This window comes from Bufo bufo, chromosome 4, assembly GCF_905171765.1.
Source record: "Bufo bufo chromosome 4, aBufBuf1.1, whole genome shotgun sequence".
NCBI classification, from domain to species: domain Eukaryota; kingdom Metazoa; phylum Chordata; class Amphibia; order Anura; family Bufonidae; genus Bufo; species Bufo bufo.
The window spans coordinates 233,173,261-233,186,857 of record NC_053392.1 but is presented as its reverse complement, the minus strand read 5'-3'; positions in this window follow the sequence as shown (position 1 = coordinate 233,186,857).

The following is a 13,597-nucleotide window of genomic DNA, read 5'->3' as shown; positions in this document are numbered from 1 at the left end:
ATAGTTTATAGCCTCTTCAGTGTAAATTACTTTACACAGTTTAGTGTCATCTGCGAAAATTGTTATTTTACTATGCAAGCCTTCTACAAGATCATTAATAAATATATTGAAGAGAATAGGGCCCCATACTGACCCCTGAGGTACCCCACTAGTGACAGTGACCCAATCTGAGTGTGTACCGTTAATAACCACCCTCTGTTTTCTATCATTGAGCCAGTTACTTACCCACATACAGACATTCTCTCCCAGTCCAAGCATTCTCATTTTATATACTAACATTTTATGTGGTACTGGTATAAGGTTGGATGGAACTCCAATCTGATTGCGTGGGCAACAGGAGATGGTTCCCAAACCAGATAATAGTAGAATTCAGACTCCTGTACTCCACTTTGTTTTCGAGATCAATGCTTTTATTATAAATTAAAGAGCGGTTCCAGTCAAAAAACGTTTTTCGGCATGTAGCCTTCTTCAGTGCAACCGGTTGAGCCGCATAGGTAAAAAGAAAAGAGCATAAAGTTGGAGGACCCTCAGTGGGTAGCAGGACGCTGCGGTGATGTGGGGCTCTATGGCCCTGTATGGCAAGCGCTGTAGTAAGCCTCTAGTCGGGTCCTGAACCAGTTGGGAGAGGTAATTGTCTTTGGTTATTGCCAAGAACCTGTTTCCCTTATGAGATATCCAAGTTTCAGTTTCCCAGTCTATATCTGGGTTATTGAAGTCCCCCATAATAACCACCTCATTATGATTTGCCGCCTCGTCTATCTCGTTTAGTAGTAGATTTTCTGTGGATTCTGGTATATTAGGTGGTTTATAGTAAACTCCTATTAGTAATTTATTATTGTTTTTGCCTCCATGTATTTCTACCCACAGTGACTCCACTGTTCATGTCCCTCACTTATATCTTCTCGGACTGTGGGCTTTAGAGAGGACTTTACATAAAGACAGACCCCTCCCCCTCTCCGGTTTTGACGATCCTTTCTAAACAGACTGTAACCCTGTACATTAACTGCCCAGTCATAGCTATCATCCAGCCATGTCTCAGTTATTCCCACTATGTCATAGTCCTCCTCACACATCACTAATTCCAGCTCCCCAGTTTTATTAGACAGGCTTCTGGCATTATTTATAGAAAGATATTATATTTGAATGTTTATATTATTAAAAGTGCCATTAGAAAAGCTCCTCCTCTGCAGCCACCATGCCAATTCATTTTAGTTGTTTCTATTATCATTATAATTTAGAAGAAATGTATATTATTTCATATCTATTGCGTTTCACTTTGAACGTGCAAGCCTAATAAAGGGTCAAATCCTTCCGTTGCCCCCCCTGTTAAAAATAAATAAAAAATAAAAAAATAAAAAAAGAGAAAGAGAAAAAGAAGACAAGGAAGCACTATGGCTATATTTATATGTATTTCTGTTATACATGGATTTATTTTATACTCATTGTACAACAGAATTTTTTGTAGGGCATATTAAACATTGCAGACAGACCTACTGGCACCAGCATTCACTCCCTTATCACAAGCCAGGCTACTGTTATTGGTTCAACCCACTGCTAACTGCAGTCTTTCACAATCAATTTCATTAACCTAAAAGGGCACTTAAAAAGCAACACTAATTAGTTTTATAAAATAATCAAAATTACTGGGGCTGGGTGTGTATTAGTAGAAGAGTGTGGAATGAAAAAAGTGCAAATCTACAAATGACAGATCATCAAGAAGTGCTTATAAACAATCAGTATGATACCATTACTCAGTAATGTGTAGATTGACTAAGGTTTGTCAAAAAATGTTCGTATATGGATGATGTGGATCATCTGACTAAACAGCCAGATGTTTTACTACAACCTTATGTTGTAGAACATACACTGAGCAAAAATATAAATATAACACTTTCGGTTTTGCTCCCATTTTGCATGAGCTGAACTGAAAGATCTGAAACATTTTCTACATATACAAAAGACCCATTACTCACAAATATTATTCACAAATCTGTCTAAATCTGTATTAGTGAGCACTTCTCCTTTGCCGGGATAATCCATCCCACCTCACAGGTGTGGCATATCAAGGTGCTGATTAGACAGCATGAATATTGCACAGGTGTGCCTTAGACTACCCACAATAAAAGACCACTCTGAAATGTGCAGTTTGATCACACAGCACAATGCCACAGATGTCGTAACGTTTGAGGGAGCGTGCAATTGGCATGCTGACTGCAGGAATGTCTACCAGAGCTGTTGCCCATGCAATGAATGTTCATTTCTCTACCATAAGCCGTCTCCAAAAGAAGAAGAATTTGGCAGTACATGCAACCGGCCTCACAACCGGAGACCACGTGTAACTACACCATCCCAGGACCTCCACATCCAGCATGTTCACCTCCATGATCGTCTGAGACCAGCCACCCGGACAGCTGCAGTAACAATCTGTTTGCATAACCAAAGAATTTCTGCACAAACTGTCAGAAACTGTCTCAGGGAAGCTCATCTGCATGCTCATCGTCCTCATCGGGGTCTGGACCTGACTGCAATTCGTCGTTGTAACCGACTTGAGTGACCAAATGCTCACATTAGATGGCATCTGGCACGTTGGAGAGGCGTTTTGTTCACGGGTGAGTCCCGGTTTTCACTGTTCTGGGCAGATGGCAAACAACGTGTGTGGCATTGTGTGGGTGAGCAGTTTGCTGACATCAACATTGTGGATCGAGTGGCTCATGGTGGCGGTGGGGTTATGGTATGGGCAGGCGTATGTTATGGGCAAAGAACACAGGTGCATTTTATTGATGGCAATATGAATGCACAGAGATACCGTGACGAGATCCTGAGGCCCATTGTTGTGCCATTCATCCATGACCATCACCTCTTGTTGCAGCATGATAATGCACGGCCCCATATTGCAAGAATCTGTACACAATTCCTGGAAGATGAAAACATCGCAGTTCTTGCATGGCCAGCATACTCACCGGACATGTCACCCATTGAGCATGTTTGGGATGCTCTGGATCAGTGTATACGACAGCGTGTTCCAGTTGCTGCCAATATTCTGCAACTTCACACAGCTATTGAAGAGGAGTGGACCAACATTCCACAGGCCACAATCAACAACCTGATCAACTCTATGTGACGGAGATGTGTTGCACCGCATTGCAAATGGTAGCCACAACAGATACTGACTGGTTTTCTGACCCCCCCCCTGTGCACATTTCAGAGTGGGCTTTTATTGTGGGCAGTCTAAGGCACACCTGTGCAATATTCATGCTGTCTAATCAGCACCTTGATATGCCACACCTGTGAGGTGGGATGGATTATCTCGGCAAAGGAGAAGTGCTCACTAACACAGATTTAGACAGACTTGTGAACAATAATTGAGAGCAATGGGTCTTTTGTGTATGTAGAAAAAGTTTAAATTTTTTTAGTTCAGCTCATGCAAAATGGGAGCAAAACCGAAAATGTTGCGTTTATATTTTTTGCTCAGTGTATATAAAGATGGGACATGATAAAAGATTTTTGATGGTACTATATGCAATGAAATAACATGATAAAGACAAAGTCGTTAATATTACCAAATTAGCCATATTACTAAAAAGTCAATCCGCTGGAACCAATCATTTATTTTTACAGGATTCCGTCATTGTGAATGTTAAACCCATTACTTTGTCAAAAAGATTATGCAACTGTCACTTATTGTTCCCTGTATCATAGATCACTATATGGCTACATGCATACTGCTAAAGCATTGTGGCAATAGGCCACACTCCTTATTTTTACTCCATTTATAGTATTAACCCACACAGGATTTCTGTTTATCCAGTGAGGAAAATTAGCATTTTAAAAGGGTTTTCTTGGAATAAAATATTGATGACCTATGGTCTGACTCCTGGCACCCCCATTGATCCAGTGGCGGATCCAGGGGGGGGGGGGGGGCAATGGAGCAATTGCCCCCCCCCCCCCCCTCGAGCTGGCGGCGGCGGCGGCGGGGCACAGGGAGATGAGCGCTTCCATTGCATCTCCATAGTCATCTGTATCGCCGTCCTCAGGACAGCGATACAGATGGCTGTGCTGAGGCAGGGGAGGGAGAGGCATGTCCCTTTCCCTTCCTCTGATAGGCTGCAGGCACTAGTGCCTGCAGCCTATCAGAGGCCGGCGCATGCGGCGCGATGACGTCATCGCGCCACCTGAGCCGTACAGCGCGGGACACAGGCCGGAAGAGGCCTGCATCGCATCGCTGACATGGAGGTAAGTAAGTATGTTTTTTTTGGTTTGTTTTTTTATACATATACAATACTTTTACTGGTACATGGGGGGGCTGTTATTGCTGGCACATGGGGGGCTGTTATTTCTGGCACATGGGGGGCTGTTATTGCTGGCACATGGGGGGGCTGTTATTGCTGGCACATGGGGGCTGTTATTGCTGGCACATGGTGGGCTGTTATTAATACTGGCACATGGGGGGGCTGTTATTAATACTGGCACATGGGGGGGCTGTTATTAATACTGGCACATGGGGGGCTGTTATTAATACTGGCACATGGGGCTGTTATTAATACTGGAACATGGGGGGCTGTTATCATTGGCACATGTGGGGGCTGTTATTACTGGCACATGGGGGGCTGTTATTACTGGCACATGGGGGGCTGTTATTACTGGCACATGATTGGGGGGGTTGCTCTTGTTACTGGAACATCATTGGGGCACTATAGGGGCATCTACTGAGGCCACAAAGAAGGGGTATTTTATATGGGGGGCTCTGTACAGTACAATTTTATACTGGGACACATTATGGTGGGTACTATGGGGAAGGGGGGAGAGGAGTACTATGAGGTCATCTATGGGGGACACTAAGAAGGGGTATTTTATACTTGCAAATTATGGGGGACACTGAGGGCATCTACTGGAGCATTTTATACTGGTACATTATGGGGGGTACTAGGAGGAAGGAGGGTGTGGAGCACTATGGGGGCACTATATAGGGGTATTTTATACTGGCACATTATGGGGGCACTATGGGGACATTAGCTCACCTGGGGCATTACAAGGGGGTATTTTTTGCACATTATAAGGAGAATTATTTCTACTGGGGGGGGGGCATTATGGTGGGCTTTATTACTCCCCCATGGTATGACCCCCTAGTAGCAGCACCAGCCTCTCTCTGCTCTGCTATCCCTCTGCCCCTTCTCCAAATCCTTATTATGAAATCTTTCTCATTAGGATAACACAACATCAGCTCCGCCGAGCCCCCGGCCAAAGTGTTGAAGTGGCGTCCGAGATCCCCAAGGGCCAAGCCAAGTAATTGTAAGTTTTCATGTGAAATATGTTTATGTTATACACATATAGCCTACACTGTGCCACACAATATACAGTATACCACTACACTGTGTAGTCTGTTCTATAAGCACCACTGTTTTGTGGCGGCGGACAGAAAATAATCTGGAAGTGCCCCACCCGAGACCAGGCTCTGGATCCGCCACTGCATTGATCAGCTTTTGGAAGGGGCTACGGTCATCAGGCAAGTTCTGTGACCTGGGATGTTAATTCCATAGGTCAAGCTGCAATACTAAGCACAGCCACTCTACAATGTATAGCGCTGTGCGTTGTAAACTATGAAGAAGCATAGTGCTTGTCTGAACGCTGTAGCCCCTTGAAACAGCTGATAGGTAGGGTCATCACATAGTGATGACCTATCCTGAGGATTTCTCCTGTAAGATCCCTTTAAAATATTTTCTCCAGATATATAATGAACTTATACTGTAACTTTCCAAGTTACATATCGGACTTACCCAACCTGTGGCTGTCTAGTTGTTTTTTCGCAACAACTGGAGAGATTGATGATGATTGTAGATGCCACAAAACTCTGAGATCAATCTTTTTTTTTATTTTTATTATGGTTGTGGACTTTAAAGGGAAAGAGAAGGCACGCGTCAGTTGTTTACAATAGTCTCGAAGGCTTTGATTGTTTGAACAAGTTTCGGTCACCCAGGGCAAGAAAATAACCTTTCCAGTTATTCTGAACTGAAAGTTCAAATACAACGAGAAAATAGACAAAATGTTCCAAAAAGAGGACATGATACATTACTGAATGAGTGCATGTCTGATTATATCTAGTGAGAGGCGGGAGGCTGGCTGGATAGCTGTCCAAGCCACAAGCAGGCTTTACAGCACATTGTAAATTAAGTGTCATTTCAATAAAGGTGAAGAGGGGATGGAATTTAGAGGCACGTGCCATCTGCACAAATTCAAACCATTTTACTGTTTTTGAGCTGTATGACATGTGGGATGAACAATTGCTGCACTCTTTCTTTCAGAGAAGAATGCTGGAAAACCACCTGATGGAAATTTACCTGCTAGACTACTATGACTGTTTTTCATTTTAAGTGGAATAAAATGTATGGCTAAATTGATGACAATTTTATATGACCTGTGTATGTTTTCTCCGATATGCATTTTTTGCAGCTCAGATGGGGCTGCAAAAAATGTGGACAGTACATTGTGTGCTGTCCGCATCTGTATGTCTGTTCCGCGAGTCCACAAAAAAGATCATGTCCTATACTTGATAGGATAGGATGATAGGATATTTCTACAGAAGTGAAAAAAAATGGTGGCATGCGCACATCTGGTCTCCGTAGTTTGCGATTCTGCGGTTTGCGGACTGCAAAACACATACGGTCGTGCATGAAGCCTAAAGATTAGTAAAGAACATATCTTAAGGTGTGTGTATATGTGTAATTCTCACATTAGTACAGAAAAGCTCAAATAAACTGTGGCTAGAAACTTTTCTTTGACAGAGTTCTTCCATGTCTGTAAATTGCGCCATACAGGGTCAGTCAGCTAACTAGACTGGGGAAGCAATATATATTACATTTGTAGCTGGACCTATTTTAACTATCCTGAACAATCGGCACTGCAACTTACTACTATCATGCATATGTGTTGATATTTTAAATTGAAGAGGTGCTAAGAAAATCAAGATGATTCATCGTATAAGTGTTCTGTTATCTAATATTCACTTTCAGTAATTAATTCGGTATAATGGGACACATTAGCAAAGACGGAATTCAGAGCCATAAAATAATGTGTTTGCCACCTAGAGGCCAAGAAGAGGTTTACTACTACTTAGGTCTCTTTCACACAACCGTTTTTTTTTTCCCGTTTACGGGCCGTTTTTTGCGTTCCGTGTAGTGAGAACATGTCCTATTAGTGCCCGCAAATCACGTTCTGTGGCTCCATTCAAGTCAATGGGTTTGCAAAAAAACAGAATGTGCTCCGTATGTCTTCCGTATCCGTTCCGTTTTTGCTGAACCAACTATTGGAAATTTTATGCCCATCCCATTTTTTTCTATGTAATTACTGTATACTGTATATGCCATATGAAGAAATGGAACAGAAAAACGGAATGGAAACGGAAACACAACAGAAACAAAAAATGGAACAACGGATCCATGAAAAATGGACCACAAAACACTGAAAAAGCCATGCGGTCGTGTGAAAGAGGCCTTAGTGAGGATTTCCTTCAATGAGAATGCCAGACGATGGACTTTTTATCCTGTAGTATGAGTGTGCATATAGAAAATACCAATCGTGAAATAATATATGATTTGAAGAATATTCAAAGCTATTATACTATTATTTCATATTATATAGCTGATTTCATAAATTAAAAAGTATTACATGTTACTTACATAGATGCTGGTTGTAGCATGGTATGAATAGTAGTAACGAATATGCCCAGAGCAAGATAAACCTGTCAAAGTACAGAGCGTATGCTAATCTGTTAGCCCTGATGGACTGAGAGGAAGTTCTGACTCTTTACTGATGGCCGATTGCCCTTTAGGGCACAACTTGTGCCGAGCAACAGACATTTATGAGCAAATGCAGGTGTATTCAATGAGCTGTCGAAATCTGGTTTTTCTAGCTTATTTATTGTAAACTGGTTGTACTATGCCTATTATAAATAATATATAATATTAATTGACATAGGATATAGGTTTTAAATAAGTATTCATTAGTGAAATGGGATATTTATGAATGTAATCTCAGTTGAAATGCTGACAGGATGATGGTTTTATTTGTTATAAGACCAGTTCATGTGTTTTAATGTTGAATGTTCACTTTTGCTGTAATGTTATTGTATACAACCAGAATTTAACATAGGACAAGTGGATTGCTGACAGTAGTGTAACTGTACTTTTTAACCTTAGTACCAAGCAAGGGAAGCACAATAGTACTAGTTAAAAGGGTTTTCCAGGAGTTTTACACTGATGATCAGTATCTGATCGGTGTCTGATCGGTGGGGGGTCTGACACCTAGGACCCCCGCTGTTCAGCTGTTTGAAAAGGCACCGCCACTTTCAGTAGAGCTGCAACCTTCTCTCAGCGTCGTACATTATAGTGAATGGGGCTGAGCTGTGCCTAGGTCATGTGACCGATGAGTGTGACCTCACATGGTCTGGGCAAAGCTGGAGAAGATCGCGGTGCTACTGCAAGTGCCGGTGCCTTCTCAAAAGCTGACCGTGTGAGTACCGGGTGTTGGACCCCACCGATCAGATACAGATGACCAATTGAGAGGAAAACCCTATAAGATGGAGAAAACACTCAATTCAGACCCTTCATCCTGACCTTTTGTGCACTCCTATTTTTTCATAGATTGTAAGCTTGTGAGTTGGGTCTTCACTTCTATTGTTTGAGTTCTTTATTAGTTGTTGCTCATATTGTCTGATTTTGTATGTACATTTACTCTAATTTGCAGATTATATTGATGCTATATACTGTTAATAATGATGATTATAATTATTAGTACTCCAATAGAGAGTATCCTGAGTGGTGCAGAAAATGCCAGAGGAAACTAAAGCTGGAATTGATCCCATAATTATATATTGGATCATTCAATTACATCTCGCACATTAGTAGCGATGCCGGATATCAGATTGTGCTGGACAGAAAACCGTTGCATGCTATGTTTCTCTGTTCGGTACTGTCAGTCTACACATACACATATATCAGGTGTTTTCGACAACGCAAAAAAAATGGCCAGACCCAACTTATGTATGTGCACCCAGCCTTAGGACTCATGCACACGGCCGTTGCCTGGCTGTGGCCGTATTACGGCCTGCATACAGGGGGTCCGCAATACACGGGCATCGGCCGTGTGCACCCCGCACCACGGATCGCAGACCCATTCACTACAATGAGTCTGCAATCAAGGAGATGCGGAACGGAGGCACGGATCGGAACCCCACGGAAGCACTGTTTCTGGCCGCGCCTCCGCACCGAAAAAAAAGTAGTGCATGCAGTACTTTTCTGCGGTGCAGACTGTCAGATGCGGATCGTGGACCCTAATTTGCAGTCCACAGCATGGGCCCGGCCGGCACATGGCTGTGGGCATGAGTCCTTAGGCCTCATGAGGTTTTACTGTGCAGGAGACTTCAGTAAAATGAGTTATTTTTCATTAATTGATATAATGGATCCATGTTAAAAGAAACCTAAGCTTTTGACGCACATCACAAGGCTTACCTCGTGTAAAGCCCTTTGTCTCTAAGTCAAAGATCAAATGCTACAGCAAATGTATGTCTTGTAGCACAGAATTCTTTGCTGGTGCCAGAGATTGACTTGAACGATCAGGCAAAGTTTACCGCCATTATCTTAAGTGACCAACTTAGACAGAACAAGGTAGTTGAAACCAGCAGTACAACCAGCAGTCACGTAATGGCCCGGAGGATAAACAGAGGCTTCCACTGAGCAAAGGGTCAGCAGCACTACTTTGTGGCAAAGTACTGAACACTAGCAGTTCAAGTCAGATAAAATCAATTATTAGGTGTCATGTTTTCTATTGTGTCCTATGAAATCTTTATTCATTCAGTCCTTATAGAAGTAGCTCGTTTCCATTATTTCTTATTGAACTTATTAAATATAAAAATCTTAGTTCTCTGTGAAGCTGGTTGTTTTTTTGTTTTTGTTTTTATCCAATTTTTCATTCAGTTCTGAACTGTGAACTCGAATTGTTTAGGCTTCCTCAGCCTTTCATCAGTTTTAGGCTCAGTTCAGACCTGAGCGTTCTGAAAGGAGCGCTCTGTATGCGCGATTGTACGGGCGTTTACAATCGCGCATACAGAGACAAGCGTACACACAGTGTCGCGCGTTCCCGAAAGTCTATGTACGGGAACGCGCGACAAGCGCCCAAAAAAACGCTCCTGTACTTGTTTGAGCGTCGGGCGTTTTACAGCGCGATCGTACGCGCTGTAAAACGCCCAGGTGAGAACCATTCCCATAGGGAAGCATTGGTTTCTCCGTGTTGAGCGTTTTACAGCACGTAGGAACGCGCTGTAAAACGCTCAGGTCTGAACTGAGCCTTAGTGGAGATCTCTCCTTCTAGGGATGAGAGTGGAATCTCGTCATTGCTTTGGGTTCCAGAGGTTGCACTCCAAGGCTCACGGTTGAGACAGTTTCTGAGGATCAATGTGAAAGTGGCGTAGCCTAAAGTCTCATGCAGATGTCCGTGGAACACGGTCCGTGAGATACCGGACTGGCATTGCAGGAGCGCACGGCGTCATTGGTGGCTATGACGCCGTGCGCTCCTGCAATGCCAGATCGGTATCTTATGGACCGTTTTCCACGGACATCTGCATGAGGCTTTTAGGTGTGCCATTGTGCAGTCAAAATTGCAACTCAATTCTGAGATAAAATTTTGTCTCAGAGTAAGGCCTCCTGCACACGAACGTGTGCTGCCCGTTGCCGTATTGCAGACCGCATTTGCGGATCCGCAATACACGGGCACTGTTCCATGTGCATTCCGCATCACAGATGCGGACCCATTACCCCTTAAATAGGTCCGCAAATACAGAGATGCGGAATGGAAGCACGGAACGGAACCCTACTGAAGCACTACATAGTGCTTTTGTGGGGTTTCGTCCCATACTTTCGTTCTGCAAAAAGATAGAACATGTCACGGCACACACGTTCATGTGCAGGAGGCCTAATCCAACCAATAGTTTGTACAGAGTCCGAGAAAAGTCTCCGTCTCTGCACCAGATTTCTCATCCAGTCTGGGCCCCTGTGATAAATCTGGTGCAGGTCTAGACAGTCTGTCTAGGCTTATGCCATGTACAGGATTAGTAAATCTGCCCCATGTATCCAGTAGGAGTATGGGAACAGTACCTCAGTCACACTTTATGCTGAATTCCTTTGGCTTACATTTTGCAACTAAAGTCTAATGGAATATACGCTGTCGAGGCACCACATCTGTGGTGTGAACTTCAGTGCTATGTGCATGGAGCCTGTACCAGGTCATCGTCTGGTACCATACCATTAGACTTTTCTCTGTTGGATTCATTTGGAATTTGACTAAGCCTCAGCAAAGGATCGTGCTGTAGCATATGCACCATATTATGGCTAATTATAACCTGGAATATATGGCAGCAGTGGTCATCATATGGAACTGCCACAAATTCGAGTAGGGATCCACTTATAAGGGGCCAGTTTGACGTGGTGAGTGGGCCTATGCATATTGATCAAAACATACACTACGGTAAGTGTCACAATGGAGAATGGACAATAAATTATAGTGAGAAGCGATAGATCAATGCATGGCATGTGGATAAGCGATCCATGTCTTTTTTTTTTTCTACAAGCTAATATATTTGCAGTCTATCCCCTCATTATTTTCATGGCATCAGCACTCCTCTCATTCAACGTTTTTAATTAGGAGGAGACTGCATAAGGGTTAATAAGCTGATACTCAGGTTAGGTTTCTAAGTCCACATGGAGAGGTGAGCTTTTGGAATCTGTTCACATGGTGCGGTGCAGCATGGTGGCTATTGTTGTGATGCTGTGGTTGAGGTGGTCACCATGTGGTGCTGCCTCATATTAGAGTAGGGACCCACTCATAAGGGGCCACCTTAACATAGTGACTGGGCCTATGTATTTTGATCAAAATGTATGCTAAGGGCCTCAATGGAGATAGATCGGTGCATTATGCATGGCATGTGGATGTGTGATCCATGTCTTTTTTTTCTACAGATTGGCAACTTGGATTTTTTTATAGTGCTTAAAGACAGCCCATGCATGGCCCTTTACCTGAAATGAACTGGTCCTAACTCTAAAGCTATGGATGTGCACTTAGACCTCATTAACACTAACTTTCAACCTTTATGTTTTCTTTTGTTTCATGTATCAAAAATAATATGAAGGAGCAGCTTCATTGTCAGGTCCTATTAAAGGGCATTGTCCACTCCAAAATAACCCCCACACTACAGTAAGTGGTGTGTAGTGTAAAGGACTCGGATTCTGATTAGGTAAATTGTATCTTCATATTTTCATACCTTGCAAGTCGTCTGTAAAATGCATTGAAAGCACTCCCCTGGAGCTCCTGCACATAATGGAGAGGGTTCCAGGAAGAGACATCTGCATGCATCTTATGGCCAGTTTGCTGGAGCACTGCATCAGAATGTGACTAAGTTAAAAGATTACATAAAATGATATAGTCAGAATCGGAGTCCTGTACGCTACACACTGCTTACTGTAGTTTGGAGGGTGTTTCAGACCTGATTCAATGTATCCGAATTGAAGCCCAAATGTAAATTTAAAGGGGTTATCCTCTGGATAGATCATCAGCATCTGATCGGCGGGGGTCCGACCCCCGGGACCCCCGCCGATCAGCTGTTTGAGAAGGTAGCGCCGCGGCCTTCTCACTGTTTACCGCAGGCCCAGTGACGTCACGATTAGTATCAACTGGCCTGGGAGCGGCTAAGCTCCATTCACGTGAACAGAGCTTAGCCCCGCCCAGGCCATTGATACTAGTCGTGACGTCACTGGGCCTGCGGTAAACAGTGAGAAGGCCGCTGCCTTCTCAAACAGCTGATCGGCGGGGGTCCCGAGTGTCGGACCCCGCCGATCAGATGCTGATGATCTATCCAGAGGATAGATCATCAGTTTAAACAAACTGCAGAAACCCTTTTAAGGGACGATAAACTGCAGCATGTAGTTTATGCAGTGATCAAATGACAAAAGATTGGACAAATGATCTGAAAAATTGCTAAACCGCTCTTTCATTCATTTTTATTATGCTGCCATTAACCTGATCCATTTTCTACATGAGTTTTCCAATGATTCTGGTTACTGTGGGGACACAAATAATACTTGGAAGGCAGAAAACATGCAGCAACATATGCACTGTAGATTTCAAAGAAATCTGTCTGTGGCTCAGTAAGCAACAGGACGGCCTCATTTGCATATAAATCAGGCTCATCTTGAGTCAATTGGTCTGGTGAAAACACAACCCTGAGGGGTCTGTTTCTAAAGCCAAATTATCATATCAACAATGATGCATCTTAATAAAAATAATTGTATTGCACTGAAGGCAATAGTAATGTTGTAAGTTTACCTGATTTTTTACTATCCTCGTCCTATGTATTGTAGTTGTCATATTTCTTACGTCATAAGTATTCATTGTAGATTCTTTCACGCTGTGCTAAACATATATAGTGAGTTTTCATATAGCACTTTTTGGAAGCATGCTGAGTTTTACATGGCCTTTTCCATTCCTATTTTCTTTTTTTTGCCCAAAAATGATGCAGGAAAGATGATGAAGCCTATAGTGGAATATTGCAGGA